This window comes from Herpailurus yagouaroundi, unplaced genomic scaffold, assembly GCF_014898765.1.
Source record: "Herpailurus yagouaroundi ecotype Mexico unplaced genomic scaffold, PumYag 142, whole genome shotgun sequence".
Taxonomy (NCBI): Eukaryota; Metazoa; Chordata; class Mammalia; order Carnivora; family Felidae; genus Herpailurus; species Herpailurus yagouaroundi.
Window position 1 is genome coordinate 34279335 of NW_024412397.1, and position 26943 is coordinate 34306277.

General features: G+C 38.2%; 1 long non-coding RNA gene across 2 annotated transcripts; it reads right to left on the reverse strand.

Annotated features, from left to right (window-relative positions):
* Positions 1–3376: 3376 nt before the first annotated feature.
* LOC121032995 (uncharacterized) lies at positions 3377–11440 on the reverse strand. Of its 2 annotated transcripts, none has more exons than XR_005791643.1 (2): positions 11190–11440; positions 3377–3665 (listed from the first exon to the last, which is right to left on the reverse strand). It is a non-coding gene; the product is annotated as an uncharacterized LOC121032995 (long non-coding RNA). The 2 variants fall into 2 exon arrangements; XR_005791644.1 differs by having other exon boundaries at positions 10978–11440.
* Between the last annotated feature and the right edge of the window lie 15503 nt (positions 11441–26943).

Here is a 26943-nt window from a genome sequence, read left to right on the forward strand (position 1 = left end):
TAGAGTTTCAAAGACTTATTTTTAATATTACCATTTAATTTACAGAATTAAACAAGAAGTGAGTGCCTACCTGGTGGACAGCCATTTGCTAACAACTATGAGCCCTTATAAAGAAGATTATTTGGTTCACAGGATGTTTGCATAAATATGAAAAGAAACAGTTTTCACATAGTATAACATAAGGTGTTATTTTGAGCCTTAGAATCAACAACGGTTTGGGGACATTGTGATTCTAGAACTTTAAAGACATTTTAATCTATCTACTCCGTGGAAGTAAATGCCTAATAAAATATCATGGCCGCCACCCTGCCGGCCCACCCATCTTCGTCGTCTGTACCTTCATGCCCTCTATGCAGTACGGCCACCCTTGGCCCCTTGGCTCATGTGTGCAATTCCTATTAATTTCAGAAAACGGCCACCGCCAAAGCAATAAGAGTGAATTTAATTTAAAAAGTGCAATCATGTTCTGCCTTGTGCAGAACCGGACTTGGAATTATTTGTGACTGTGATTTAGCATTATTTCTGGGGGGAGAGTCACCCTGTTTAATACTAATAGTCTTCCCAGGAAGTTTCATTAGAGTGAACTGCAATTTTTATTGCTCAGGATTTAACAAACTCCAATCTAAAGTCTCACTAGAGACCTCGCGCCTCTTCCCCCCTCATGAGCGCCTTTCTCCTGAAATTTCTCTGCTCAACACTCCTGACAACAACCTGTCTGCAGATGCACCAACAGCTGCTCCTGCTGAAAAATGGGCTTGTCTCTCTCACGGGGGCTATGATTTCTGGCATATGCATGCCTCCTACTGTCTCTTTGGTTTTAAAGCAATTTTCAGCACACCTGCTTGCTTGAACTTTACTGACAAGCCCTCTTAAGAGTTCACTGAAGAAAAAAATATTCGTTTCCTAGGTACTTCCCTGTAATTCTAAATTTCACTTTAAATCTCCCAGTAAAGTGTTTACCCCTGTGGATGGAGAGACAATCTGTGTTGAGACAGTCCCGCTGCCTCGGGCAGGATCTCATCAGCTCTCATATCACAGCAGATAGAGAAAGGGATGATCCATTAAGGCAATAAGGCCAACTTGTTCCTACCGCCAAAATTGTTCCTTAGAGTACATTTGCTACTGCCATGTCCATTCTGGGCTTAACCACCACCTAAGAGATTATATCTCACTCAAAAAAATTCTCCAAATGGATGGTTCTATTCTTTTGGTTTTGATCCTGCCAGACTTTCAATTTGAGTCAATCTCATGAAAACATTGCTCAGTTCATTGTTATTCTACTTCCTGGCCTTACCTTAAGGAAGTTCTCCATAAAGTTGTACTTTTGATTGTGTCTCAGGAACACTTATGTGGCCACTGCCTTAAGAGTCACCATTTAGTCTATCCATGGGTCATGAAAAAGTGGATACTTAATCTGTACACAACTACCCAACAATTTAAAGACCGTCATTTTCTTCCTTTAGTTCACTGGCCTGATCTTAAGGTAATTGTCTCAATGCTTCAAATGCTTCAATGGAGTCATTGTATGACATGTTTAGTGTCAGAAACCATTTTGATTATGACTCCTGTGGAACTGGTAGGCGCTCTCAACTGTGGCCAAGGTCATTGGACAGACCCATCTCAACCATTGTGAGACCAGTGAATTGGGAGTAAATGAAAGTTTCTAAAGCAGGCTCAAGTCAGCTAATCTATATCCAAAATAGTGAGAAACAGAGGTCTGAATGCAATGGAAGGTAATTAACATGAAAGTAATATGAGTATAGACTATTCGGACATTCTCAAAACCAAGACCAATAAGCATTCTAAAAGTAGGTGATGGACAGACATAGATGGACCTTTTGGGCTTAGAATGCAGTCACAATGTCCCAAAGTAACATGAAAATACAGGAGAAGAAGCAAGAAAGTCCACATGGGAACCCAAGCCAGCACTGTTAATCTTTGCATATGGAATTTGGTCAATGATATATGTAGGTACTAATCATTCATTGCTTCAATAAATATGAAGAACTCCTTTTTCTTTGCTTCAGATCAATTCTTTCTTCTAAGGAAATTCTCTGCTTCGAAACATTAAGAAATAGCTTTTCCTGGGGTGAGCTGAGTGGAAAGTTGAAATAATATCAGCTAAACAACTATTATGTATTATATTTACTTACAATAAACCCTGGACTTCACTACATGTTGTTGCAATGAATATTATCTCATTCCATGTCTGGTTAGGCTCAAAATCAGGGACAACAGAGCTAGTCAGTGTAGGGTCAGGATATGAACCCAATTGATCCTGATTCTAAAGTCAGTATTTTTTTTCATGGTGTCCTACTGCTACCAAGGTTTCCGTCTCCAGCGGAAGCACAAAATATCTCAGTTACCAAAATCACATTGACTCTAGTCCATTTTGCACTTTCTCTTCATCTTATTTTATTGTGCCTAAGTCTGTACAAGAAGGCAGCCGCCATGGGGATGGGAAGGCCATGGCGCTGGAAGGAGGCCAACTCCATTTACACTCTAGCTCAGCTTCATACTAGCTCTATGAAGCTACACTAGCAGAGTAACCTCTCTGAAACTCGGGTTTCTCATCTGTAATGTGGGAATATAAGTGCTTAAAACTGACTTGTTGGGAGGATCAAATACCTGGCAGACAATACATGTGTGGCAAATATTAACTCCCATCTCTTTTACTGTCAATTTGTCAGCTGCAGATTGGATACAATCTTCCCGCTTTGACCTTCCTTCTCCCTTTTTACAAAATTCAATTCCATTCACTTAGCATCTGAACATAATTGACACTTAATGAATACATGTTGAGTGAATGAAAGATCTCTTCAAGACTCAGATCAAATGTCCTCAGGACTCTGAAGTCCCAGCCCCACCCTTGTGAAGATTGGTGACAGCCTTAAATCCCCATAGTATTGGTTTCTGTATCTTCATTTGTATTAGCATGTTGTCTTATAATTATTGGCTCTTGGATTTTCTCAATAAATGGTAACTTTTTCAAGACCAGAGACTATGTTTTACTTTTTCTTGTAAACTTTGTACTCAGCAAATGTCTTGGAATATTTATTTGACAAATTATTGTTTGAAAGATTTAACCTGAATACAAGTAGTTAGTATAGTTAATACTGATTGATCTTGTCCATGTTTCTCAAAGTATTTAAATACAATAAGGAAGTTGAAGAAATTCCAATTATAACATAGCCAGAATATGAGTATGTTAGTTTATTAAGATTTACATCATAGTTTGATTCCATACTTTGGCCAGAGTTATAGTCTACAATCTCATGTTTAAAGGTGGGGGTGAAAAAGTATTGGGTGTAGAGTATCTACAGAGCTCCATGACAGGTTGGTGTAAAAAACTAAAGAATTTTACAAAGTAAATAACTCCCCAAGTCAACTTATTTATTAAATAGTAAGTTTTCATAAAATAGGGTCCATCATAAATGAGAGATTCCTGTAATAGGTAATCTTTAACAAAGAAGCAAACAAAATTTCACATGTACACACACCCCACCATGGTACCCGTCCTCTGAAGTAACTCTCTCACAGTGGATTTAGTTTGATGGTGGTGGCTGTGATGTGACTGATTTGTTAGGTGAGCCCAGAAACATATGCCTCTGTGTTTCCTCAGGAATCTCCAGAAAAGGGTAAGTTCTGGTTACCATCATTGCATCCTGGAAGACATAAATTTAACTTTGAATAGGCATAGGGCTCAATTATCTGCTTTAAAGTAGGGACTGCCAATCTCATTTAATTGTTTCACAATTCTTTGAGTGGGAAAAGCATTCCATATATAGGAGAGACTCATTGTGATCTTGTAGGCTTTGACCTCAACTCAATCCTCTGTCTTTCAAAATCACCAGTAAACAGTTTCCCTTCAGTCATAAAAAAACATTAAAGGGACCTTTTAAGATTCTTGCTTTCTCACTTTCCCAACTTGATCCCATCATTCTGCCCTTTGTGGCTGAGAGCAACTTCTTCACTCACGGACCCTCTGTTCTAACCTGGCTGTCCACTAACCATGCCCTCGATGATACTTGATAATCACATAGTATCTCCACTAGTTTTCTCAGGCTTGTTTTCAGCTTTCAATTAATTATGGAAACTCCTCAAGTAGAATTTCGCATTGTAAATGTAGCTCCACTACCCTCGAATCTCCCCCTAGGAATGTAGCTGAATACCAGGCTTATTCAGAAACCCAGCCCCGCTGAAAGAATATCCCACCTCTGAGAGGACAGAGCTCTTTGGGCTGAGCCAGAGGGTGAGACCCAGCAGAAGTGAAGGCTGAGTTTGACGTCCCTTGGAAACATTAGTCAGAATGGGGAGGCTGCCCCATTAAGAGAACTTGGGGCTTTTCAAGGGTGACTCACCCCTAGGAAAACCCATTACTTTCCCAGAACCCTGCTATATTCTCAATTTCTCCCTTTTTATGGCAAATATAAAGTGGTTAGAACTCCCACACTGTTCCTTCAGCATCTCTGAAAATTGTTCAGTCCTGTTCAGGGCTTCACCAGTGATAAAAAGCTTATTCTGCATATTCCCAGACGGTGAATGACATAGAACGCACCTAATGTGACTGCCCAGTGCATTGACATTCATATTTAGTACGCAAAGGCAAGTCGTTTCTGAGAGAGGGAGTCCGGTTTGTCCTGTAATGCCCTGAGACAGTCCTGTACCTCTTGCTGCGGCTCCTGACAGATCTTATAAAAGATCGTAAATTACTATCTGTTGAAATATATGAATTTAATGGATTCCATTAATGCACACCTGCACAGAAGAGATTTCAGGAGCCCAAAGATATGATCAGTCAAACAGCTTTAATAGTTATTAATTACAGAAGCGGACTATTTATCCCCTGCTTACATAGAAATCTGCAAGTAGTGTAATACTCACACTTCAAGGCTTTCTGGATGGAAGAAGGAAATGGGCTTTGGTTGAAAGGATCAAACACTTATTTTAGCTAATGCATTTCCATGCTGGGATTTTTTTATTTATTTATGGGAGAAAGGTCACTACTTTTGTATGTGGATTTTAAGTAATTTAATGTCATGGAGAGTGTGGATTTTTTAAAAAGAATCATAAAAAATGCTTTGACCAGCATTTAATATAGGCCACTTCCTTTTACATCCAAGTGCTTGAAAATCAAAATGTTTAGATAAAAACCGAACCGAACCATTTAGGAAAGTCCAAGTCAAATTCTCATATGCGGTTTTGGTGATAATTTGCTTGAAGTGGTTGGGCAGGGTGGTATGCATGAGGTTTTCCTAAACAGCTTTGACCCAATTATCCATGCACTGGGGACAACGATCTCACCCTCTTTATCTGATAAGAATCATAATGATGATAGAAAATAATTTTTGCCACATCCTAGATGTCTCACAGCAACTCTGTGAGGCAGATACTATTGTTATCTCAACTTTATAGATAAAGAAATTGGGACACACAAAGGTAAAGTGTCTTACCTTTGGTCCCACACTTAGAGGTTGAATATGAGTTTCCTGTTGTCTGATTCTCTATGCCCTTAAGTGCTAGGCAATGCTGCCTCCCAACTGTTAGTGAAAACTTTCATGTGTGACCTTATTTCTATTCTGATAATGACGACTATGTAAAATTTATAACACCAACTAGATAGACACACATGCCCTAAAGGAGGGTAGACCCTTATCCAATACAGAGTGAGTCTCTAAGTCTGCAAAATCTGATGATGGAATCAAGTGGGACAAGAACCATGTCTAATGACTGAATTAACTAACACACTCTTCTCCAGTTATATAACCAGAAATATGTCTGTAGTCTGGGAGACTGAGGTTGGTTCCCAACACTCAACAGCAGGACAGAGGTGGGCCACGGTAGTGTATGCTACTGAATGCTGTGTCCCATATTTAGATATTTGATTATGGCTGTGCCTCTACTTAGGCCTTTTGAATTTGTTTTAAAATTATTTGTAATATGATTTATCTTCCTGGGTTAGTTAGGTTCTGTGGACAGCAAACTCTGTGTCCTAGGCAGCTTTCCATTTCCCAAAGGGCCTACCACAGTGCTATAAATGTGAGTAATATTCTATATACATTTATTCAAGCATCATTAGAGACTCTCTATCTCTCTGAATAGTTTATTTATTATTAAAAGTCGTATTGCAGTGCTCCTTCTTCTATGCAACTTTTAAAGACAACAGTAGCTCACCCTAGCTCCTTTTTTAGGAAACGCACACATTCATACCACTGATTGCCCTTCTTGGGGATGGGTCCCAAATTAGCAAACATTTACTAGGTGCCCAGCACTGTTCTAAATACTTTCAATGTATCTGCACATCGAACAGTCACAAAAATCTTCTAAAGAGGTACCATTATTAATCCCATTTTACAGATGGGTTGATTGAGGTACAGAGAGATAAAATAAGTTACCCCAAGTTGTAAAGTTAGACATGGCAAAGCCAGGAACCATACCTGAGCTTTTCAACACAGAACCTGAGGCTTCTGAAGCCTTGTAATTAAGTGGGGAAGGTTAATTGGAGATGAGAACAATGGGAAGAGATACAAACTTAAGTCTAGCAGTGAAATGGTGTGGGTAACTGAAAGTTTGTTTTGTTTGTTTTTAATTTTTGTTTTAATGTTTATTTGTTTTTGACAGAGAGAGAGAGAGAGAGAGAGAGAGAGAGAGAGAGGAAGCATGAGCGGGGAAGGGACAGAGAGAGAAGGACACAGAATCCAAATCAGGCTCCAGGCTCTGAGCTGGCAACACAGAGCCGGATACGGGGCTCAAACTCATGGACTGCAAGATCATGACCTGAGCTGAAGTCTGACGCTTAACCACTGAACCGCCCAGGCACCCCAAAGTTTGTTTTGTTTTTAAGATGAGTAGTCCTTAAGCATTTTAAAATCTGATAGGTTAGAAGCAGGGCAGAGACTGGAGATAGAGGAATAACTAAGCAGAATGCAGCCCTTCACCCAGTTCACACTGTCTTGGCCCAGAAAGCCGTTCTCATTTATGTGGGCTGTGATGGGAGTCTCTCAACCAGTGTCCTACTGCCTATTCCCATTTCTTATATCACCAACCACCACAGTCCCTTTCTAAAATCAGAAACTGCTCATGTCACTCCCTGGCTAAAAATCTGCAATCTCATTTCTCACACGATAAAGTCTAAATTCCTCCATCTGACTCCACATATCCTCTGTGGTTCGCCCTTGTACGCTCTGTCTTCACAGTTCACTCCATAAGTTGAACATCCCCTCCCCTGACCCATTCTATGCTGAGATACTTTTAGTTCCCCATTGTCTGTGGCTAAGGAAGCTATTCTCCCTGTTGTCTGCCTGTAAAATCACTCATATTTTAAGAACCACATCAAACACCACCTCCTTCATAAAGTCTTTTCTTTCTCCCCAGGCAGAATTAAACATTCCCTTTTGTGTCTCCCTGTGTATGCTGCATATACTTCTATCATAACAACTATAATGTTTTATTGCTCTGATTTGTTTGCGTGACTGGCTTTCCCTACTAAATGGAAAGGTGCTTGAGAACAAGGATGGCTTGTTTGGCCTCAATATTCTCAATGTAACCAGCACATAGTAGGTGGCCGGGGATTAATTGTGAATGAATTAATAAATGAATGTGTATTCAACTAAATGTAGAAAATATCTTGTTGCATGATGTGGGGAGAGGAAAATATGATGAAGATATTTTTTCCTCCTCTAAAGAGCTGAAATAATGTACCTGGTTTATAAACAAATCATTCTTCTTTCAAGAACATCCCGGTAACTGTCTCAATAAGTGAAGGACATATATTAGAAAGGTATTACACTTGCTGTTGACATTTCATTTCCTGTCTTTTTTTATGTGCCCATGCAGCTGCAATAACCTTGCTCTTACAATCCCGGTGTTTGGAAAAACCATTTCTATGCATAAAGTTCCTACGTGAACAAGTGTGGGGTAGACCAGGTGGGTGTAGGTGATATAGTTGATGGCCATCACTGTGAGTTCCCGTTTCACCACTCTTGGTTACGTATGCCACAGAAATCACTAAATGAGTTTCACGTTGCACCACGTAGCATTCCACTCATGGGAAGAGCTTATTCTTTGCATGAACATGGTGGAGCAGTTTGACGTTGTTTAATTTGACCAGGAACGTAATCCTCCAGTGGAGGAGGCCAATATTGTATTATTAGCCATTTCATGGCTGTGAAAGCCAAAAAGGTGGCTCATGAGGGAGCCAGAACAAGCATCTAGCAATTCTGACTTCCCCCTCTGTTTTCTTCAATATGCAGTACAACTTTCCAAATGGAAGCTGTATTGGAGGGAACACCACTAGCTAAATTATTTAAATAATAAATATCTCTTGCCTTAACGTGATAAAAAAAAAGATGTACTTATTTCTAAAGTGCTCATACCAGAATTATATGAGTTAGAACATTTCTGTATGACTGGCTACTCGAAAAAGTTGTCATTTTCACCATTGACATCACTGTCATCATCAAGTTGCTGGCAATTTTACACTATTTCATAATTCCTGCAGTACTTTCACTTATATCATGTTTCCTGAGCCTCACAAAAGATCTGTGTGGTAAATATTACAGTTATAGTACCCATTTTACACATGAAGAACTCGAGTCTCAGATTTGTTAATAATTTCAGCTGGTAAGTGGCATGGCTTGATATTGATCTCAGATATTCTAACCTAAATTACATGCTCAATGAATACCTGCTGTGCTTTCAGACTTTGCTATGAGAGTCTTATACTTCTTTTCTGGTATCCTCTCCATGGCATAAAGAGATGTCCATAAAGCTTAAATCATAGAATTGTAGCAACACCCCTTTGTTGAATATCTATTATAGGCAAATGTATATGCTGGTCACCGTAAGAAATATCAAGACGAAGAGGAAACAATTCTTACACTAAAGACACTTATATGTTGTTGGAAAAAATAAAAATGGAATAAAAAGAAAGATCCTCAAAATTAAAAACAAAAGCAATCATGGCAGGAAAGAGAGAAATCCCAGTGAGATGTATATAGCAAGGACTGTGGAAGTTGAAGGGAAGCAATAGTCCATTATTTCTTAGAGTCATGGAACTTTGGGAGTTGATGAGACGGTTACAAAATTGATTAAGTTTCTCAAGGGTTTCAGATCTTTCTATGGCTTCCCACTGCCTATATTATAAAATCCTCCAAACTCGAGGCTTCCACACCCTGGCTTCTCTCCTGTCCCAAATTCCTCTCACACTATAAGAAAGCTCTAGCTATAAAGCATTTCTTACATTTCCCTAATCAAAACACAGAAAACTTATTTTTCGTATTCAGTGCCATTGCATATTCTGTTTCCTTTTTCTATAATAGTCTGTTCTTGACCTTGTCTTTCTTAGAAGTCCCAGCCTGAATGTGACCTTCTCAGAGATAACTTCTAGCAACCCCCAGAAGAATTTATGTTACTCTCTTTATGTGCCACTATACATCGTCTCTCCCTCTATCATAGAATTTTTGGTCATCTGTTTATTTCCTCTACTAGAATATGAGCTATCTGAGGTATTTGAAGTGAGGGACTAAAACTTCCTTGATCTTTAAAAACATATCACTGAACTCAATACTGTTCATATGTATGTTGAGTGAATAATGAATAGATCCTGTCAATAGTAGAGGGCAATTCTTTCATTAAACCAAACACAGTTTCAAATATAGAAATTTCTTCTACATTAGCCCTGAGAGACAGCCATTTCTCCTTTACTTTAATCCCTGCCAATGTACGAGTTGCTACTGCTCCAAAACAAACAAGAAGTCCGAATTATTTTGTAGTTTCTCCTTTACAATCATATGCATGACACCCTTTAAAACAACTAAAACCAGTAATCATGCTCTTTCTAAGTTCTTCTTCATCTTGAATAAACGGCCATTTTTCATTCAATTATTTCAGATATGACATAGCTACACACATTTTAGTTCCTCACTCTCTGGTCTAGGTGAAATTTGTCAGTGTTCCATTTCAAATGGATTTCCTGGAGTCTGCTTGTAACTCTCCTGAACACTTCGTAGAAACAAGGAGAAAAAAGTCAGAATTGGCCTGGAGCTCAGAGCTGCCTTAACATTGGGAAAGGCTCAGAGGAGTCTTCTAAAAGTGAGAAGGGTAGATTATTATATTGCATTATTAATATGCAATGGATATGCATTTATTCATGTATGGTTGGCTCTACCTTTTCAACATTAAATTACTTTCTACCTTATGAAAACTTAGTTCCAAATGCTTTTCTGAAGTGCAAATTGTCCAGGGAGAAAAGATGGTTCTATTAGGTTGGTATTCGACACCAGCCCTAGGAAAAATAGTGAAGCAGATGAAGATTTTTATTGGTATCTTTCCATCCTAAATTAAAAAGAAAAGACCAAAAATAAAGAAAATTCACTTTGCTAAGGGATCTGTTGTGCATTGTTCCTATGGCATCCTATATGCACCCCAACTATTACACATGCACCCGCTGCTTCATTTGGGGGTAAGGATGAGATAGGCATATGCACAGCAACAAGAGACTCCAGATTTCAGTGTCTTAATACACAACAATTTATTTCATGCTCATGCAAATCTGACATAAGCCCAACAGCTCCACAAGGCAGCTATCTTCCAAGAGGTAACTTAGCAACCCAGGCAGCTTCCATCTTTTTTTCTGCCATTCCAACACCCAGGCTCCACCATTACGTCAAAGGGGAAGAGAAGCTGTGAGGTTGTCTACCAACAATTACGTTCTTTTGCCTGGAAGGGAGATTTATCAGTTTTCACTCACAGACCCTTAACTAGAACCAGTCACCTGGCTATATCTAATTGTAATAAGGCCAGGAAGTGTCATTGAATTCACAAATATTTGGTGAAAAGTAACTATCCATGTCTCGCTCTTGAGCTCTAGCCCCTGCTAACACAGAGTGGCGCAGGAAGAAACATTAGAACAAATCCTATAAGTCACATGAAAACATGAATCGAATTGAAACTTAACTTACTTAAAACCAGACTTACAGAGTCTCCATTGTCTGAAATACAGAGAGGTGCTCTTATGGAGGGAAGAGAAGCTCCAACGTGGTTTCTGGCATACCACTTTCTCCTGCATTACACTTGCCAAAGCAAGGCACCTGGCTTGACCCAAATTCATAGGGGGCATATGAATTCCCTTTTCAAGAAGGAGAAAAACTAGAACATTTGAGCTCAGCTCTGGGACTACACTAGCATACCTTGTGATGGAGAGCGTCAGGATGGAATGTCTGCACATTTGGAAGGCTACCAGAGAAGGTAATTTAGTGGTCCATTGACAATAGTCTTCTATTTGTTGGCAGCGTGATGTCATAGAAAGCACTCTGGGTCAGGTACATTCTACTTCGGCTAACCTTGCCCATCACTTATCTTCTTTCTAGACAAGTCTTTTAAAATTCCTAGGTCTTACTTTCCTCCCTTATTGAAAGATGGAACAGACACAGATGATCACTACAGCTCTTTTCCTCTTTAAAATTTTGAAATTTCATGGTTTTGTATTTGCTTACTGTTTAGTTTTCAGTTTAACTCTTTTCCTTCTTTCCTTTCCAAATTTTTTTTTATTCTAAAAGCGCATCCTGAATGTTACCACACATTGACCTGTAAATGAGATACATTGAAAGATAGAAAACTGCTCACACTTCACGATGCTTACTGCTCAAAAAAAAAAAAAAAAAAAAAAAGGAAATGGATATGCACATGAATAATACTAGTGCTTACCCCAAAAAAGAGTATATAGTACATGCATACCATTTACTAGGGCTTCAGAGAGTAATAAATCTGCACTTAGCTAATCAGGAAAGAATCCATAGTGAAAATGCCAATATTTGAAAACAAGGTGAAGGTTCTCTTGATGGAGAGACCCAAAAAGCAAAGCAAGAAAGAGTCTCCATCAGAGGGCACCAAGAAATGGAACAAAACTTACTATAGAATGATGCCAGGCAGTAAGACTGAGAGGCTGAGTGGGCTCAGAGTGTGGGGAACCTGTGAATATTATCAGGAAATGGTTTGGGGACCCTCACCAGTTTTATAAAGGAAATACCATGATGAAAAATGTGGAACCGCTATTGTAAGTATTTAAGAAAGGAAAATAATAAAAATGTTAAGAATGAAATGAAGAAGGGAAAATCAGGATCATTTAGAGAAGAAATATATGTGAAAGGATTTACAGTGTATCATAGGCTGCTTCACTTTTATGTGTGTGTGTGTGTGTGTGTGTGTGTGTGTGCTATGATGGTTACTTTTCTGAGTCAACATGGCTAGGCTATGATGCTCTGCCATTTCATCAAACAGTAGTCTAGATATTGCTGTGAAGGCATTTTATAGATGTGATTAGCATTTACATCAGTTGACTTTAAGTAAAGGTAGTGTTTCTCAATAATGTGTGTGGGCCTCATCCAATCAGTTGGATGACTTACTAGTAAAACACTGAGGTTTCTCAACGAGGAATGAATTCTGCCTCAAGATTATAAAATAGAAATTCTGCTGAGTTTCCAGCCTCTTGGCCTGCTCTCCATACTTCAACTTTGCAGGTCCACATAATCACATGATTTAAGTCCTTAATCTCTCTCTCTCTTTCTGGTCCCCCTTCACCCTCATTGGTTCTGTTTTGTGTGTGTGAGTGTGTCAGTGGAGTTTTTTTTTTTTTTTTTTCCTGGATAAACTTGACTGAAACAGGTGGGAAAGAAGAAGCAAAGGGGGAATCTTCCATCCACTGCCCTGAGAGCAAACCCAATTATGTCCTTACATCCCTTGCTAAGACTGACAGATATGACTTAAATTGTTCTTGGTAAGTGATGAAGATCGATTCCGGAAACATCATTTCTCACTGGAATTCCTCCTCTTTCACACAGCACTCTGCTGCAGCAAATATTTACTTTACTTTTCTTTGGTTGCCTTAAAGTGCTACAGGAATCTTTCATTATTTAAATGTTTACGTGTTTACATCCTGTCTCTCTCACTGTACTGCTGTGTCATGTACAAAGCTTCCTCCCCACCAGCCCCGTTCTTAAAGACATGTGTTTTTTGCCAATTGGATTGAAGAAGAACGCAACAGTTGGTCCGGAATCTGAACTCCTGGAATGTGGCTGGACCTCTCCGGGAGCAAAGCATGGCGTGGCACGGGCAGCGTTGCAGAGGGCTCTCCTTGCTCTTCCTGCAGTCTGTCTGCAGTAGTTGCTGAGGCAGTGAGGGCCTCCTCCTCACACGAGAGGAACACCCATCTGTCTAGGTGTAGTGCAGAACCACTTCTACTGTTTCCCATGAGTGCCCTCATCTCACTGTGCACCGCATAAGTGATATGACTGACAACCGAGAAGCTCGCCCAATCCATTTCCACAGACACTTCAATTTGGACTACAGTATAATCATACCCCAGATCAGATTGAACAGTTTCCTGTCTCTCAAATAGTGAATATTCAGACACAAAAACGATCAATTTAGCATATGTCCTTTGTCTGTCTTCGCCTTTGTTTGCAAACTTCTCAGAGGCAAATGTGTTAAGAAAATTTGTAGTAAAGGGTGCCTGGATCAGGAGATTAGAAGTGTCTCTCTTTTTAAAAACAGATTCTTCATTCCATGTGTTATAATGAAGGCATTGGGAACAGCAACATGACGAATTAAAAGATTTTTGTTTTCCAAAGCCTTATGCAAGTTATCTCTAGGTGTTTCCTTAGGACCCATGTTGTTTCGAGCTCAAGTGCTGCTTCTATCCCATTGTAAGAACGTAGTCTCTGTGTTACAAAGCACCACAGTACCAGGAGAAGGGCACGTTCTTATTCAGCTTTGCTGAATTAGTGACAACTAATGGAGCAATGGCAAAAGTTTTGTTTGGGTGGAGTGCGGAAAGAAAAGGTTTGAGTGAGGTGTGTCCAGAAAGAATCTTTATTGCCTGCCACAGAAGATTTACTTCCAGATTCCTTATCAGGAGCAAGTTTAATCTTCCTGTTTGTCAAAGAGCAACAATAACAATAATATTTTCTTGGTTAAAAAAAAAAATGGGAGAAAAGAAGTCATATTTCTTTATGATTAGTTTATGTCTTATTTAGATCCCCACCAAGGATATAAAAGCTCCAAAGTCTGAAGCAGGTTTTTAATAAGACAATCTTATAGTACATAGTACTATAATACATACATATAATACATAATACATACATATATACAATATAAGGTATTATAATATATATTATATTATATATTATATATATAATATAATATAATATAATATAATATAATACATAATAGTACATAGAGGACAGAGTTAGCATAAAACATCCATCTAAGGGAATTGAGACATTTTGGAAAAAGTTATCAGAACTGAATTTGCCCACATGGTAATATGGCACTTGGCATGGAGGACACTGACAAGAAATACTGTGCCATGCTGAATCACTAAGTTTGGCTCTGATTCTGTCTACCCTCCCCTCACACCTTCCTCTCCATCTCTTCACATCTCCCCGCCCTTCAGTGGCCTGCTCATGTCTCCTCTGAGCACTTCAGTGACTAAACCCTTTGAAGAGGGTCATTTAGTCATGTAGCAAATATTTGTTGAAGGCTTAGTATTAAATTATGTCTTTTACAAATGCAGACTGCATTCCATTTTAGAGTGTAGGTGTTTTCTAGTTGTTGCTTGTGTCTCCTTGGTACACGTTCTCCATGGAGAGAGGGCACGTTTATCTGCAACTCTGAAACTTTATGGTAGAGTTCATTATCCTAGCTTATAGTTTTAATAATCCTGCCCCAGATGCTAGGACCACATGTGCTCTGGGAAAATTAGAAAGGGGCAAATGCCCACTGACTCCCAAGGAATCAACCCTGTTTGGATTTCAGTATCTTTCCCATTCAGTGACTCATTAAGTCTCTACCTTGTTCCAGGCAGAAGAATAGAGTTGGACATACAGAAGGTGAGGACACATAGACAAATTTCTCATCCAGAGATGTCTAAGTAGGTAGACAGAGAACTAAAGGCATGATTTAATATAATGTGGGAGGCGCTGGGGTAGCAAGGGGCTAGTCTCTAATCTCCATGGTAGTATGAGATTCAGAAATTGAGTCTGCTTAGAAAGTATTCATTTTTTTACTTCTGAACACTAATGTAGCTGGGTCTTCATGCCGTCAGATACCATTGAAACTCCCTGACAGTCGAGATCCATACCAACTCTCTGTCTCTTGTTCCTCTCTTTTCTGCTTCTTCCACCTTCATCTTGTTTTATCGGTTTGGATCCTAAACTTGGCTTTCTATTAGCCAATGCTTTCTTTACGTAATTTAAATTTTCCCAGGTAGAATGATCTTGCGGTTCACACTCATGTTCCAATGTGCCTGTCAATTTCATGGCACATGCCTACTGGCTCTTTAATTTTTTTAAATCCATCAAGATTCCAGGGCTCATCCTACTGCTGCATGAGCCTGTAGTATTCCTTTGGCACTGGTGTGTATTAAATACAATATTTTTTGATATGTATTATTTTACAAAGTGGAAAGATAACCAGAATTTGAATCTTATGCTGCCTATCTCCTATTGCAATCCATATTTATATATTAGAAAATATGTGTAAAAAGAACCCTTAAGGCAACCATATACTATTACTAGCTGGGATATTGGCCTCCAAACTCAAGTTAAACTTTCATCCTTTTGCACCAGGTAGGCCCTCGAAGACATCATTTGCTTCTTAACTAAACTAAATGTAGGCCTAGGGGTTACTGAATGTTTCAGTCCAAAGAAACCCCCATTCCTTCGTTCCATTTGATACCAAAGGGGTGAGAATAGCTAATGTAAGAGATACCACTGGATTCACTGTAACTCACTGATATCATGAGATAAAAGAAAGAGGAAAAAAACTGTAGGAAAAAAAACCCACAATGCACAAAGAATCAAATAAAAGGAAAATGTGTTCCTCTCTGATTCGGTTCATATCTTCCCATTAAAATGTTTACTTGAATATGGTTATTTGGGACACTTAAAGATAAATTTGTTAATGCATATCAGATTCTCCTGCACAAGAAGGCTGTGTAAGTAAGTGAGGAGGGAGGGATCTGTAGATGAAGGAAAGAGAGAGTAAAGAAAACTGTGCTCTATCCAAACACATAACATTCCTCTCAAGGTTGACTCTTTGTGCTGGCATGGCCACTGATGTTTCTCTTACTTAGTGTGACACCACAGTTTCTAAAATAAAACCAAGAACAGGGCAACAGTGAGGACAATCTCTAATAACCAACTCCTTGTAAATACCTAAAATCTACCTTCACAAGGTACCTTCACTCAAGGTCTATTTAAATCATTTACTCAGAAATCAGAAAATACTACCTTTTATCCATCACTCCATTTTTTACTTTGAGAAAAATTTTACTTTGTGAAATATGTTAGAAAACTTCAAACCAAAATAGTTCAAAATATTTTTATACTTAAAAGAGTTAATCTTAGTTATCTGAATAACATTCATGACTGGAGGTTTTTTTTTTTAATATTGATTTAAAATTTTAAAAGATTGTACTGTATACATGTTGCCTTGTTTGATTCTATTACCATAGTAATAAATATCTTTCATAACATGCATGAAATGCTAACTTCTTAGCCATCGGCTCATGGGGAAGAATTCAGCTGAAGCCAACACTACACAGGTCAGGAGATGAGGCACTAATTGGCATGGCCTAGTCATTGAGAGCTTGTATTTAGACCCCAAATCTGGCTCACTACATTTTTGGGTAAATTACCTAAGCATGCTTGGTCAGATTTACTTATGTATAAAAAAATGGTAATAATTATAGTATACATTTCATGGGTTATTATAAAATTAAGTGGAATAATGTACCCAAAGTGTTTAGAGCAACACTTGGCACATCAGTAGTACTTAATAAATATTAGCATTTTTATTGGATTAGCTCCTGACGAGCCAGAAGCATCCACTGCAATGCTCCAAGATGCGTCATTATCTCAGGCTTGATTTAGGCCAATATCCGTATCTGAGGGTGTCCAGCCCTGCCTGCTGGGGCACACGGCGGGAGGTTTCAGGCAGAGGCCATAATGACAATCAGGTGGATGGCAGCACTGTTGTTCCAGATGGTCCTTTGGCAGAGGGTCACATCCATGGCTGGAAATAGAGGTGATGGGGTCCAACCCCCAGGGGATGATAATGAAATTCTGAATAGGAATCCAAAGTGAATACAATGGTATTTAGGTGAAGTCTGTAGCTTGGTAAACAAACAGATGTCTGAGGTTCACTCTCCATACACCAAGTACTGGGCCATTGGCGACTGAGGACAATCACACTCCCCATTGTGTCTTCATGATGATAATATAACGATCTCAATTTGGGGGGCCAAGACTGGCTCAAAAAATGGATTGGACTAGAACTGCAGTTTAAAGTATCTGCAGGTGAGTGATTTGGGGAAAAGCCATTTTAGAACATACGATGGTATTTCAAACATTGTCTCACATCTTTCTCGGTTTAAAAATGTCAAGGTTGAGATTCAGGATACTGTTTCCAAAACATGAAATTCATAAGTGATGGAGCCATGCATAGAACCTTCTTCTTCTCTTTCAGGATGGTGAACTGCTTCTCCTTTTAGTAGTGGTTTCCCCGCAACTATAGTTTTATGTATATTGAATATTCCAGTTGGAATGTAAAGTGGATGATGTATTGGGCTACTGTACCCAGCCAAGATTTCTGCACAATAGTGCTCCATCAATGATTATTGATTAATTTATAGATTACTTTAGTATGGTCTAATTACCTCATATAACTGTGTCCACTTGTGCATGTAATAATTATTGCTTGAAGAGAATGGTGATATTTAAAATTTTTAAATTTAAAGATGAGGTTGTAGTTGTAGGGCAATAGAAGCAAAGTATACTTGTAATAAAAAAAAAACACTCTCCAATCTTTTTCTTTAAATTCTTTGATTTAGTCCATATTTTATGGGTTTAAATGTATAAATTATTCTGTATGTCTCATTAAATTCTGATGGCATTATGGAGAGAAAACAGTCATATATTTACCTTTCTAGTAGGGAGTGTAATAAATTAAATCCCAAAGTAGGTAAAACAGGTACATGTTTAAGATTGCTTCAGATAAATTAATGTGTGATAGATCCACTGTAGAAGCTTATAATAGACAAGGTTCTTATTGCAGACAACAGAATTCACTCTGGTTTAGGTAGAAAGAAATAGACTCTAAATTGACCTCCAAGAATCCCACTTGAAGCACTTTACCTCTGTCAAGGGCAGGTAGTTTCTGAATCAGAAGCCAGAGTCAATGCCACTTCTTTCCCATCAACTCTGCTTTGATGCACCACAGCAAAACAGATTCTCTGTACACTTCTACTTCCCCCACCTAATTTAATTCAAAATCAGTTTTGTAAAGAAGCACCTGATTGGTGCAGAAACTAAAAATATTTCACTCCAGCTTCATCGAATCCAGAAAATACAGGCTTATGTATTTTTTACTACAATTCTGTACTGGAGGGGTGCCTCAGTCGGTTGGGTGTCCGACTTCGGCTCAGGTCATGACATCACAGTCTGTGAGTTCAGGCCCCACGTCGGGCTCTGTGCTGACAGCTCAGAGCCTGGAGCCTGCTTCGGATTCTGTGTCTCCCTCTCTCTCTCTGCCCCTCCCTTGCTCATGCTCTGTCTCAAAAATAAATGAAAACATTAAAAGTTTTTTTATAATTCTGTACTGGAAAGTCAGAATTTGTACTACGTGGAAACAATCAAACTATTGAGTGGTATTTTGAATAATCTCAAATGTTGAACAGCTACTTCAGGTGTCAAGGAAATAAACAGACATTAGGAATGTTTTATCATTATGTTGTATTTTATGCTCAACAGAACATCCTCTAGAAGTCAATTTCTGTCCGCATCACGCATTGGACTGCATAGAATGTGTGTATCTAAAATCTTCATGGAAATTTTTGATGAAGGAAAATGAACTATCACAATGTTCTTTTGTTAGTGAATGTTTCTAACAGTGCCCTGAGAGAATCAGGAATCTGGATGAGACTCACCTGCTTCTGAAACCATGTGGGGTCTGATTATGTCACCATTACATAATTCACAAACTTAACACCAGAATCTTGATTTTGAGTATAGTCAGGGAAGTATGGTAAGCTGAAAAGAACATATATATGCCAAGTCCTTTCCTATCTTTATTATTGAAAATATTCCCATATGTATACACAAAGCCATGTGGAAGCTCTTTCGTAATTTTGTTAATCTATCACTTACAAATTCTTCACACAATGTGATACAATACACATACAATGCAACAAAGAAAACAGAGCTGTAGCTTGATTAGTCAAATCTTATTTATTGCAGCCACACATCAAATACTATGTTTAGACTGGTGCCCATATTTTAGGCAAAATTATTTAGATCAGAGGTTCTCAGATAGGATGTCCAGGATATGGAGGCAGACTGGGAGATTATGCCATGGCATAATAATAATAATAATAATGGGATAAAAGTGAAACAAGGGTAGTCAAGGAAATGTAGGTAGTGAAACTAAAATGCGGATTATGTGATGATAACAGTATTGGTAGTAAATAGGAACAAATCTGGTTTTTCTGTGTTGTATCAATCCATGTGAAATGAAGAACAAAACCATGTTACTTAGAAAATTCGCAATGTTAGATACAGTAGAGCTGATGGAAGTCCAGCATCAACAAGACTTGACAGCTACACAGTGGTTGATCAGGAAAATCTATGAGGTCTCTGCACTATCAGCCAAATATGGGATTTCCAAGGTTCCAGATATTGTAGCTATCTGTGTGACTTCTCCATTAGCAGCAAGTAGAAAAGTCCTCAGGCCCACGGGAGGGTGGATATGGATTCGGATAAAAAGTAGAAAGGGGGTCTTTCCTAAAGGTTGGATCTGCCTGGAATGGAAGAAAGGGAGCAAACAGCAACAAGAGACAGACATCATTACTACTCTTCCACATGCTACCTGCCCTCTCTTTTCTTTCTTTGTATTCTTTCTACTACAAATCCAGAAATTCTAAAACGATGTCTATAGGAACACTGAGAAAATGCAAGATCTATCTGGGCAATATCTCTTACTTACCTGCCTTCATAGAGAAAGAGCAAGAAAGAAGAGGAATTCTGATTCAAGCTCTCTAAATGAATACCCTGCCATTTCCCTTTACACACCCTACCCCATTTCATCTGGCAAACATAGACAGCTGTTATTTTCTCTTTGCTCGCAGGTTCCTGTCTTTTCCATTTATCCAAATCCCACCCAGCCTTCTTGACTCAGCTCACATCTCAGCAAATCTACCCTTTTTTTTTTTTAAATCCAGTTCACATGCTTGAGCTCTACCTCTCTGCCAAATTCTTAGAGCATTTCAAGTCTGTAGCTTACAATTCAGTACTTAATATATCATCTATTCTTTGTTGTTGTTTCTTGTATCTTAATCCTCTTACTCTGCTTAACAAAATTGCAAATGATACAAAGCTATTTGAGATAGCTAATCACAGAAAATACAAATTACAATAGGCAGGAGTAATGGGGGCGAGACACCAAGCCAAAATTTGATAGGAACAAATGAAGAGTCTGACCTTGGCCAATAACAATAGCATGCCGTGAACAGCCAAGCATGGTTAACTCTATTCTGTGGACTGTAGGTCCATTAAAAAAATAATAAAATGATAAAATTCTGTACATAGGATTGAAAATGGAGTTGCATGTATAGAATAGCAGTAACATATTACAAAATTGTTTCTATATAAGAAGGAACTAGGTCTTTCATTTATTCATTTATTTTTATGCACTCATTAAGCATTTATGATGACCTGAGATGTGCCTCACATTAAGCGAGGGGGGGAAAAAGAAAAATGATCTGCCTTTCTCCTCAAGGATCTCACACATTGCTATGCAAACTGAAGACTGGTCTTCACTACGGGGAGCAAAAAATATGGGCATGTTCAAAATGCTGGGTAAAAGCAAAAGCTCAGTATTAGTTATCAATATGCAAATTATAGTGGATAAGGGGTCCATGCAAACTGAGACTGATTCCAGGGTGCACAGTGTCTGGAAAGAACAAGGGAGAAGGTGATACCACAGTCCTCATGCAGGCAGACCAGAAGAGGGATGCTGTTAGCTTCTCAATAACACATATTATGAAAAGGATTAGGAGATTACGGTGTACTTTGAAGGGGGCCACATAAACTTTAAAGATATGGGAAATGAGTCTTATAATTACAAATGACAAAAGAACAGAAGAAATAAAGAAGAGATAAAGATGATTATATTTAGACATTTGAAGGACCCACGTAGGGAAAAGGGATAGACTTGCTCTGAAAACATATAGAAGGCAAAATGGGATGTATGACAGAGTGGCAAAGAGGCAGATTTTGTCTAACTAACAAGGAGAATTTCCTAACAGTAAAAGCTGTCCAAAATGAAAACATGCTGCCTTGGGAAGGAGAGTCCTCAAGTAAATGACCCACTGTCCAGCAGAAATTTTGTTGCGTCATGCTTAACATTCTTACAATATCTAACAATGATGAAGATTTTGATGATACTTATAATGAAACATTTACTTCCGCACTACTTACTGAGAATCTATTATCTTCTAGGTACCATATTAGCTACCATATATTTAGCTAGAGTATTTTGCGATTGCTGAAACGGGACACTGGCATAACTGATGGAAAGGTATCAATAGGCCAAGTTCAAGGATAGGCAAGTAGGCACATACTCCCAGAGGAGGTACGGGCTTTCTAGAAAACCTGAAGTTCCCCATAAGGGCATTGAGTTGCTGTTGATCCCACTGCAGTAAGTGAGAAATCAGTCAGACGCAAGAAGTTCTGTTAATTCTTGTAGAAGGTTTTGTAAGCTCCATTCTCTACTCCTCGGCTGCTGTAGAAAATCTATAAGGTTAAACCGCCCACCAAGTGCAATGGAGTGGGGCAGAACAATCCTGGAGTTGGCTACATGAGAGTGTGTATCAAAGGGGGATTGCTCTAGAGTGGGCTGCCCTAAGTCAACCTTGGCTTCAGGCTTGGCAATTTTATAGGGACAGTGGGCTGGGAGGTACAGATGGAATGGACAGTCTGCGACTAGATTCCAGCTCCTACAAAATCTCAAACTCTCAGAAGGGTTTTTTAAATCTTTCAAGTACAGGTACTTATGAATCAGACCAAGTACCAAAAATGGCTAATTTTCCCAATCTGTTAGGAATCAGATTCTGTATTTACGTACATAGAAAAATATCATAATTACGTATATCCACATTTTCTTTAATGAAAACATGTTGATTTGTAACTATTCCTTACATTCCTCCTTACATGGGCTGCATGCCCTTGCATGTACCCCTTTCTTACCCATTTTTGCAGTGGACAACATTGGTACCCAGAGCATTACAGACTGATGCTGTGTTCCTATCATAGTGTGTACAAGGTTCAGCAAAATGGAATTGCAAAGTGACAAAGGAGAAGCACCACTCTCAGGGGCCCAGGGACCCCAGAAATAGTTAGAGAATGTTGGCCCCTGTATGAATACTATGAAATAGATAAGAAACAAGATGATCAGTCTTCATCACTACTACAACATACCCAGGGTGCAGGAACCCGGAGCTACCAAGGTAAGACCTGGTTTCAAACTGATTCTGGATTATGTATAATGGAATTAAAATTACACCAATAGCCAAAGTGTCTGTAGCTACAATGGTTACAGGAGATAATGGAATTGCATCGTCAAAGAGCTGAAGTTTACCCCAAAGACGCCAAAGACAAATCCTAAAGTAAGCTAATAGAATGTAAGAAAAGATATTTGAAAAAACACACAATAGAATATTATCTGTTAGGTAGAAGTTTACTAAACACACATTGTGGCTGAAGAAAAAATATTTGGCCAGCTTTGAATGCAAATATCATAGAATCAATTTCTTAGGTATAACATTAAGTCTGAGTTCTTGGCAAAATTAATGAGTGTGGCAATTTACTTACTGAGAATGTGAATGGTCAGCTTTAAAAGTTTGACATTATGGTGCAGGAACAATCAGTTCTCTGTGCTATTGGATACTAACAGCTTCTCCAGTGCACGAAAAGTGAGGTTTACTTGGAGCAGACATGTGATAACATCACTAAAATATTTACACACACCAGAACATAATTCAGGAAAAAAAAAAATTCAGTAACATTTCTAGAAGGACGTTTTCTTTGAAGCTTGGGCATGTCTCAAAAACCTTTCAACTTCAGATGTTGAAAATCATCTCTAAAAATTATTTCAGGGATGCTTAAAATTTTGGTCTCCACAGTCTCAAAGGGGGATAAGGAACTGTCTTGTTAAAGTGTACTTTTAAAGAATGTTACTTTGAAGTTGTATGAGGGAGGAGAACATTTGTTTGAGCTATTTTATTCCTCTTCCACTCTTTCTTCTAGTCTTTATACTCTATATTTCCCACTATGTCGAGACCAGAAATGATTTATCTTGGATATTGTTGCACATGATTTTGCAGTTTTTCCTCCTCATGACATTTAGGGGTGGCAAAGTTGAAAATCTGCTTTTAATTCATCCTTACAAGATATCAAGTCTTCTCAAATAGGACTTTTTTTCCTTGAAAGATTCTTGGCCTAAGCTGAATTAAATAACTAAAAATTAAATATAGCTCTTAATGCTTCTAAAGATTAGCATTGTGATATAATCTAATTTCTATTATCCTGCCTTTTTATTAGCATTTAAATTTTTATAAACATTTGCTGGCTCAAAACGGATATTATGTTCTTGTTAATGTTATCTATCTAATGCACTCTCTCTTATTCATAATAACTACTAATATTGTTTAACTATTTGAAAGTTCTTAATAATTTTTGCACACCAAATTAACAGCTTTCAAAATCAACATTAATTATTTTAAGAATTTTATTATTGTAATAAATAAATATGCTTATATTTCAACTGCCTAAAGAAGCCTAGCTCATGAAGGTTTTCACTCCAAGTTGTATCTAGAAAGCTGGCCTAAATTTGAAAATGGATCTTAATGAATATTCAAATGTTAACAATCAATTCAAGGACCACACCTTGTTCATATCTACGATACCACTGAGCAGATTAGAGAGGATGGAAATGTGCGTGACTGCACTGCCATTGAGCAGGCAGGTGACCGAGGTGCCAGAAGGGGCTATTTTGTTACTTTGTCTTTCAAAGGCTGACGCTGAGGCTGAAACTAAGTATCATATTTTTTTCTGAATACTGAAAAAAGTTAAACTTCAGAGTATCCTTATTTAAAAAACAATTCCTAGATAAATTTACAAAGAAGAAAAACAATAGAAAAATGTAAATAATCCCTAAAGTGAAAGCTTGAATCATCAGTAAGCCTATGACAAGTTGTTTAACCCTGCCAGTAATTGGGTAATGAAGATTTAGACAGCAATGAGCTGCCATTTCATACCCATCAGGTTGGGAAAAAAGAAATTAACAGTGAACACCAAACGTTGATGAGAATACATGCAAATGAAAAGCCACAAGCAATTTGTTAATACATGGTAAATGTAAAGTTTCATATACCTCACAATGAGCAAACTCATTTTTAGTGTGTATCATAGATAAATATTTGCACATGCACACCAGAGATCACATGAGAGTTGTGTTGTATCCAATAATGAAATACTATACAGTAATTGAAAAGAATAAATGGTTATCTAGTTTTATCAAATATAAAAATAAAAGCAAGCTAGAGAATGGCAATTGAAACAATATAATACTTAGGTCACATTTTAAAAGACGCCAAGCATGATTTTGTGGCTAGACACATAGTAAAGATATAAAGAAAATTCTTGTGAAGGTGACATAATTTTAAGATGGTGATTACCTCAGAGAAGGGAGGCAAATACAGTTATTCTATTTTATTACTTCTGAAAGAGGTCTGAAAAATAAAATCTCTGGAAAGCAAATAATAGTACTGCCCACTTTTTACAGAAGGGGAAACTAAGGGACAGAGAAACAAAGTAACAGCCCCAAGATTGCACAAGCAATTAGGAGTAAAGCAGAGAGCTGAACCAAAACTATCTGGCTCCAGTGTCTGGGCTCTTAATTATTACATTGTGCTGTGCTGAATTGTCAAATGTTTCAGTAGATAGTGAACCACTCCCCCCCCCCCCCCAACTATTTCCATTACTTGGCAGGGAGGCAATATGAACCCATTCCTAGCTGACTCAAAACACCTCAACTAATAGTATCCTCATGGTCCCAGAAATTTAACAGAAGACAGATATCCAAATATTTAGCTCAAATAGAGGAAGATACTCTTGCACAAGAATTAACAATTTACTGTGTGCCACAGAGTCTAAGGATCTTCCATATAACCCAGTCAACCCCTGAGATTTGGTTGGTCTGGTAATCAGTGTTTCTGTGTAGGAATCCCAGTCTGGCATTTCTCAGAACATTTATCTGACTTGTATTCTGAGAAAAATCCATTAATAATTTAGGAAAATAGGAAAAAGTATTATAATTTTGTGAGACTTAAAATTTCACAATCAGCATTTAGACCTTACTAATATTATCCAAGGACTCTGCTAATGTCAATTCAAAACAAGAACTAGAACCAAAGGTACACACTAGAAGGATAATGTTGCCATCTCTGGGAGACAGGACGGGAGCACATAGGAGAGAAGTGGTCACAATATAATCAATCTTGTTTCTTGTAGCTGACACTGTCTTATAAGTATGTGTTTGTGGCCCTGTCTGCTATATACAATGAGTCATTCTTGCAAACAAAACATATATTAATACATTTACATGTATCTATATATTATAGAAATACTATAACTGATGTTCCAAGAAATAATTTGAGAAGCAAAATAAATCCTTAAATTGGCAAGTTTGACAGGTGAGTTTCCGCGGCATCCTTAATGATGCTAGGATATCCATATGCTACGTTATTAAATGTCCAATAATGTTAGCTAGTATTTGAATATTTGCTACAACTACAGTTCTTTGTAAAGTGTACCCAATGTTTTTATCATTAAAAAAGGAAATTAGCTTGTGGTAGGTAGCACAATGGACCCCAAAGATACTTGCATCCTAAGTGCAGAACCTGTGAATATGTTACTTTATAGGGCAAACTGGAACTAGCAAATGTGATTAAATTAGAGATCTTGAGAAGGGGAGATTAACCTGCATTATACAAGTGGGCCCAACTTAATAACAGGAGTCTTTAAATATTGGAAGAGGGAGGCTGAAGGTAAGAGAGGAAAAGATTTGAAAATGCTGCCTGTGCTGCTCACTTTAAAGATGATGAAAGGGACCACTAGCCGAAGAATGCAGATGGCCTCTAGAAGCTAAGGAAGGCTAAGGAAAGCATGTTCCCCCTAGAGCTTCCAGAAAGAATGCAACCCTATTGACACCTTAACCTTAGCCCAGTGACACTTTTGACCTACAAACTGTAAGGTAATAAACTTGTGTTGTATTAAGCCAGTAATTTTGTGGTAACTTATTACAGTGGCAATAGGAAACTAATCTAGAATTTATATGAAATAATCTGAAGATGTTTTGACTTCACTCTTTTTTTTGTTTTTGTTTTTTTTGTTTTGTTTTGTTTTTTATTTTTGAGACAGAGAGAGACAGAGCATGAACGGGGGAGGGGCAGAGAGAGAGGGAGACACAGAATCGGAAGCAGGCTCCAGGCTCTGAGCCATCAGCCCAGAGCCCGACGCGGGGCTGGAACTCAACGGACCGTGAGATCGTGACCTGAGCTGAAGTCAGACGCTTAACGGACTGAGCCACCCAGGCGCCCCTTGACTTCACGCTTAATAATTAACTACAATGTCAATGATAAAAGGAGGGAAATTATCCACATCTGCAACACTTGTCACATGCAAAGATCAAGAATATGGAACAGGGAATTTTCCATGTTTTCATAATTTTAAGAGTAGCTTTTAAATATTTGTGGTGACTTTCAATATTTCAGATTACTTTATTTGACCTTTATTTGTTATAAATAGTTGCTCCTTTTATTTATTTCTA